The sequence below is a fragment of the Nipponia nippon genome, unplaced genomic scaffold (assembly GCF_047370975.1).
Source record: "Nipponia nippon isolate SJK-2023a ecotype South Korea unplaced genomic scaffold, ASM4737097v1 scaffold_5, whole genome shotgun sequence".
Classification (NCBI taxonomy): Eukaryota; Metazoa; Chordata; class Aves; order Pelecaniformes; family Threskiornithidae; genus Nipponia; species Nipponia nippon.
This window is the reverse complement of record NW_028262369.1, coordinates 15,346,976-15,352,975: the sequence shown is the minus strand read 5'-3', so window position 1 is coordinate 15,352,975 and position 6,000 is coordinate 15,346,976.

Here is a 6,000-nt window from a genome sequence, read left to right as displayed (position 1 = left end):
CCTCCCAGCTCTGCCCCTGGGGGTGGCCGTGGGACGAACCCATGGGAATGTGTGGGGTCTGGTTTTACTCTCCCAGCCCTAATTCTGCACATCGGCCAGACAAGGGCCAGAGCAGGGACCTCAGCGCCTGTGGAGCATCACCGGAGCAGGAGAGAGGTAGGAACGCCAGCCCTGGAGCAGGGGGACAGTGTGAGCGTGCCAAGCTGCACCTCCAAAATGCACCCCAGTCCGGCACGTCCCGCCGTGCTCGGACACCACAGTGGCACACAGCGTCTCCTGCTCACCCCAATATCCCCCGCTGGCATGGGATGGGGCCCTGCTATTAGGAGCAGCTGCGTGGACCTTCCCGGGTTGGTTGGAACCAGGAAAAACCCGTTGGAGAAGAGGCAGTGGCATGGTCCCCTTGCACCCGGCGCTGCCCCGCTGTTTGATGTGGAGCCTGGCCTCGGCGGCCTCGCCACGCCGGCTCCGCACTGTCATCCTTGAGTAAATAAAGACCAGCACAATTGCCTGCTTGTTTATTAATTTTTGCTTCATCAAAGGCTGCTTTAATCATCTCTCTCCCTCCTGCCATCACCACTCGCAGCACGCACAGTGCCGGTGTGCCACGGACTAAGACAGGACAGCGGAGCTGTGGGGCTGACCCCAATCCCACACCAGTGCCACCGCTGCACCCTCACCCGGCCCCGCACCGGCTGCCCGGGCAGCCCAAGCCTACACGATGCTCCCAGGAGGGATGTGCAGGCTGAGGGGTGGCCACCAGCCTCCCCCCCATCGCTGGTTTGGGTGGATTTTCTTGCCTTTCCCTTGACCCTAATGTGGTAAAAGCAGCATGGCCCTTCCCCAGGGAGGGAGGTTTTTCCCCTCTGGGATTTACAGACCCTGACGCCCTCGCCATGGGTCCAGGGTTCACCTGGCACGTGACTGGAGAACGCCTGCTCTTCAGAGAAGGGCAGACAGTTTTCCCAACCAGCTCTTATACATCCATCCTGATGATGTTGAATTATTCCCCACCACACCCCTTGCTGAGGACCTGGTGTGCGCTGCATCCCACAGGTCCCAAAGACGCCCAGTATTTTTTTTTTCATCAAAAAGGCCCACTGCATCTCCTTGAGCACCTCTACATGCTGTCCCCATGGTCTCTACCTCTTCGCCACCTTCTCGGGGCTCCCCGTGAGCTGGCAGAGGCACAGCACCCACAGCCAACCCAAGGTCCATGCACACAGTATCTTCCCCTGCTCCCCCAGCGTGACCGGGAGGAGCAGGGCGACATGCCTCCGAAAGGGCTTTGGGTGGGGAGCTGGGGCAGACAGGGATGGGGGTGACTGGTGCGTGTCCCCCCATTGATGTGCACAGAGACGAGGCAGGACCCCACAGGCTGGGGGGTCCCTCCAGGAGCAAAGGGGTGGCTCTTTCCGAAGCACCATGGGGCACCGTCCCCCCAAAAAAGGGCACAGTGTTGGCACAGAGCATGGACCAGGGGCCAAGGCTGGTGTCTCCCACACCGCGGGCTGTGCCTGCCCCGAGACGTGGCCGAGCTGCACCGTGGCTTGGGGCCATGACCTGGCGCCACGCATGGCCTCGCCAAAGCCGGCAGCACCTCGCGGGAAGCGGCTGGTGCAGGGGCTGGCTCCAGCCTCTCCAAAAATCCAGCCAAACAGGATGGGCCTCTCCGCAAACCTGTTGGGCCACATTCAGCCGCACTGGAGCCGGCGTCCCCGCGCCACCGGCCGCCCATGTGCCGCGTTCGACGTGTGCAGCTGGTGGGGCCACCAAAAACTCACTGCCGATGACTTTCCCTGCATGGCTGTGGCACAGAGGTCCCCCATGTGTGCCGCAGAGGTGGGTGTCCCACCCCGCCGTCCCCCCATCGCCCCCGCCGCAGGGATGCCTGGTTGGGGCAGCCATGCATAAGAGGTCTCTTCAGCCCGGAGCCAGTCCAGAGCAGTTTCCTCAAATGAGGGCAATTAAAGTAATGGGAAAATGGAAAGTATTCGTCAGGGAGCTGCAGTGGCGGAGGGGGAAGGCGCTGCGGTGAGTCAGTGATCCAAACCGAAGCCCCAGCACCAGGTAAACAAGCAGCAAACCACGAGGTGTTAGTCACTGGCTCTGGCTGCACCGGCCCCAGCCTGGGAAGGGCATCAGCAAAATCCTCCTGCTCCAGGAAAGGGTTTGGCAGCACCAAACGCCACCATTGAGAGGAGAGCAGCACCCGCTCCCCATCACGGCATGGAAGTCCTGCCAGGACCATCCACCGCCTCTGCCTGTGAGGACGACACCGGGATGGGGACGTGGTACATGTGGCCATGCCTCGTTCTGTAGGCGAAACTGCAATGCAGCAATTATTCCTGCGGGGCCAGGCGCTGCTGGGGCAGGAGCAGGACGGCCGGCTGCTCCTCCCGGGTGGCCATCGCTCCCCACAGGACCTTGGGCAAGTCATTTAATCTCCCTACACCACCACCTCACCATCATTACGGTGGAGCCAGACGGATGGATGCCCTGGGGAGAGGGCAGGATTCATGGTTTAAAGCCAGCAAGCCCTGGGATCCCCAGTGGATCCAGACTGGGACCGAGCGGCACCTGCGAGGGCTCCCCTCCTTCTGCCCTGCACTGAATGGAGTCCCAGCTGTGGGGGGCTGGATGCGGCCCCTCGAGCCAGCTGGGCTGGCTGTGGGGGCGTCCAGAGCCCCCAGCCCAGCCCTGCTTGGGGAACACCTGGTAGGGGAGCCACTGCCCAGGGGAGGCTTGGATGCTTCTCAAGCCACCCTGCATCTAATAAGTGTGAAACCCACGGTTAGAAATCTGTATGGGGGTGAAAAACACCCTTGTGGATGGTGGGAAAGTCCCCTGGGCTGCCCCAGGTGCTGTCCCTGTGCCCTGCCCTACCTGTGCCCAGTTTTCCCATTGGGAAAAATAAAAGGACCCAAATTATCCACTGGAGGAAATCCACAGTGCTCGACTGCAGCTGATGCAGCCCACAGAGGAGGATGCAGCTTCCATGGGGCTGGAAAAGACGAGGATGGTCCAGCGCAGCTCTGCTTACACACACACACACACACACACACAGACACGCAGACACAGACACACACACAGACACACAGACACAGACACACACACAGACACACACACAGACACACACACAGACACAGACACACACAGACACAGACACACACACAGAGACACACACACACAGACACAGACACACAGACACACACAGACACACACAGACACACAGACACACACAGACACACAGACACACAGACACACACGCTTCAGCTTGTCCCAGAAGCCACATTAAATCATGTCCCACCAAGCAGAGATTTCCTCTTGTCCAGAGATGCCAAATGCCTGCGAGTTCATACCCTTCTGCTAAAATTGGGCCAATGGTTAATTACACTCCCGGTCGGGTTATCGGTGACCGGGTCCCATGGCTGCTTCCTGCCATTGGACCTTGCTGTGCTTTAGCACGGAAAATCTGTCTCTTGTTCCCACACGCGCCCCCACCTTTTGGCTGGGCCCAGCCTGTTCTGCCAGGCAGAGCAGATGCCCCTGTGAGGGGAATGGCTGCCTGTCCTGCCGACTGCCGACTCCCCTCTCACCGCGAGCCTCAGCATCCCTGCTAAAAATATTGTCCCGTGCAAAACCGGGTCCCTCCAGCTTTCTCCATCACTAGCCCCCTTGGCCACCGCCCCTGAGCTGCCAGCCACAGCCCTCGGATGTCTGCTCTGCTGACTCCATATAATGCAAGTTTTACAAATGAAAATGTCACGTGGCTGTAAATTAAGTACTTTGGAGAAACCCATTACAATGCAGCAACACAACTAGCTTTATCAGCCAGCCCAGAGTCATGCCAAAAAACAAAGCCAACTCACTTGACAGGAGCTGCCATCCATGAAACCAAGCTAACGACCTTAATTATATTTTTAGCTTCTAATTTTTGGCTGACAGTACCCCCAATTACCCAGCCAATAATTTGCCCAGGGACTGCGATCAGCCTACCTGGTCTGTAATTCCCAGGGTCAGCCCTTTTATCCCTTTTAAATATTAGACTCGCACTGGCTACCCTCCAGCCCTCTGGAATTTCCCCAGGGTTTTTAGTGTTAAAAATTAACAGCAGAGCTCCTCGGCAGCCTGCAAGGCCCTTCCTATGAGAATCCTGCCAGAAATGCCTCTCGTCCCGAGAAAATCCAGGGATGTCGGAGGTGGGGACAAGGAGGCGTTCCCGCCAGGTTAAAAATGCTGTGTTATCCGATTAACTTTGACAAAGATTGTTCTTCGACTCATCTCCCTTATCTGCCACCCACGCTTTACACCTCAGCACACAGCCCCGGCGCTGAAGCCTCCTTTCCCTGCCCCTTTGCTATGCATTTATATAGGGTTTGATCCTCGCTTCAGTGCCAGCCCTCAGCCACGCCAGGTCTTTTCCCGTCTGGCTGTCCTTGCCCTCCAGCTGGCTACCAGGTTTACGGAGCCGGCCTTGGACGCAGCCTGGTTTTCAGTAACACTTCCCTCTCCTGATCTGTGCCGGGTTTTGGCAAGGTGGTTTTTGCAGTATTGCCCCCAGTGATGCACAGGGGCACCTCTGGAGCCTGGCGTGCCCCGGGGCTCGCCTGCAGCCCCCTGGCACAGCCAGTGCGAGGGGACAGACCCTGCGGCACGGGGGCTGCCGCAGCACCTGGCCACCGGTGGGTGCTGAGCATCCTTGGGATGATGCCCTGCTGCAGCCCTGTGGGGCGGTGGCAGGATGAGACCGCAGTGCAAAGGAGGGGAATGGAGCAGTGTGGGGTGTATGGGGGCATCTGAACCCCACCTTGCACGAGGGGCTGGTGCAAACGGAGGCACGGGGGCCTGGCTGGCCCCGGGGAGCAGGCAGGAGCCAACCTGGCAGCTGTGGGGCAGCACCGTCCTTGGCACAGAGGCCCTGGCTTGGCTGGGCGAATCTGCATTCGGCTGGAATGGCCGGCTGGAGGGTGTCGGGGGTGCAAAGGCAGCCAGAGCACCCAGCACCCAGCGGGGAGCCAGGCTGGGCTAGCCAAGGGTGCCATCTCCTGGGGAGAGACCCGAACAGCCGGGAGCACGGCCCGGCCTGGCGTCGCATCCAGGCACAGGACAGGCACAGGACAGGCACCCCTGGGCTGCAGGAGTGGGGAGCTGGAGCTGCACCCCGGGGCTCTCCGGCCCCCCAGAGCCACCGCTGCCCTCGGCTCCCGGCTGGGCTGCGGCGTTGCAGGCAGGGCAGGCAGCCAGGGCTGCTCCAGACGCGGCCGCAAGCACGGCGTGGCGGTTCTTCACCAACGGGCTGGCTGCGGTGTGGCCGTGGCTCTGCAGCTGCGCGTGGGTGCAGGTCCTGCACAGACACCCGGCGTGCCACCACGGACCTGGCCGTGCACCTGCCTGCACCGAAAAACCAGGCAGCGGCGGTGGCTACCGTGCACCGGCAACTCGTGGCTTTCGTCACATAGCGGCTCTGCGCTTTGCCGCGAGGAATCGGCGGCGGTGGCAGGACACAGAGGACAGCCAGGCAGTGCACAGGGGACGGGGGCGTCCTGACCCCAGCGCATTCAAGAGCAGACATCTGCAGGGAATTAGGGTGAAAGAAATGAGTCCTCAGCAGCAGTGCTAGGAGCCATCTGCGCTCAGCCCGGCCTCACAGCTACCAGTTTCGACTCAAAATGACTCCTCTTCCCCTTCCCATCCCCCTGGCCCCTTTTTTCGGGTCCCAAAGGGAGCACGTGTGCAAGCAAATGCCTTGGCCAAGGCTCAGCCCTGCCCGAGCACAGGGACTGCAAAAGGCAGATGGGCTGAGGAGAGGCTGGGAGGCAAATATCTCAGCAAAGCTGCTCAAAGGGAAGGCGAGGCCAATTTTTGCCCCCATCATCCACCCTGCCTGACTGTTACCTGCAGCTCTCCTTACAGCAATGCCACTGGGGCAAGAGCCCAGAGGAAAAAAACATTTTATTGTCGGGACAAAACTGGGCTCCATCAGCCCAAATAGACTGT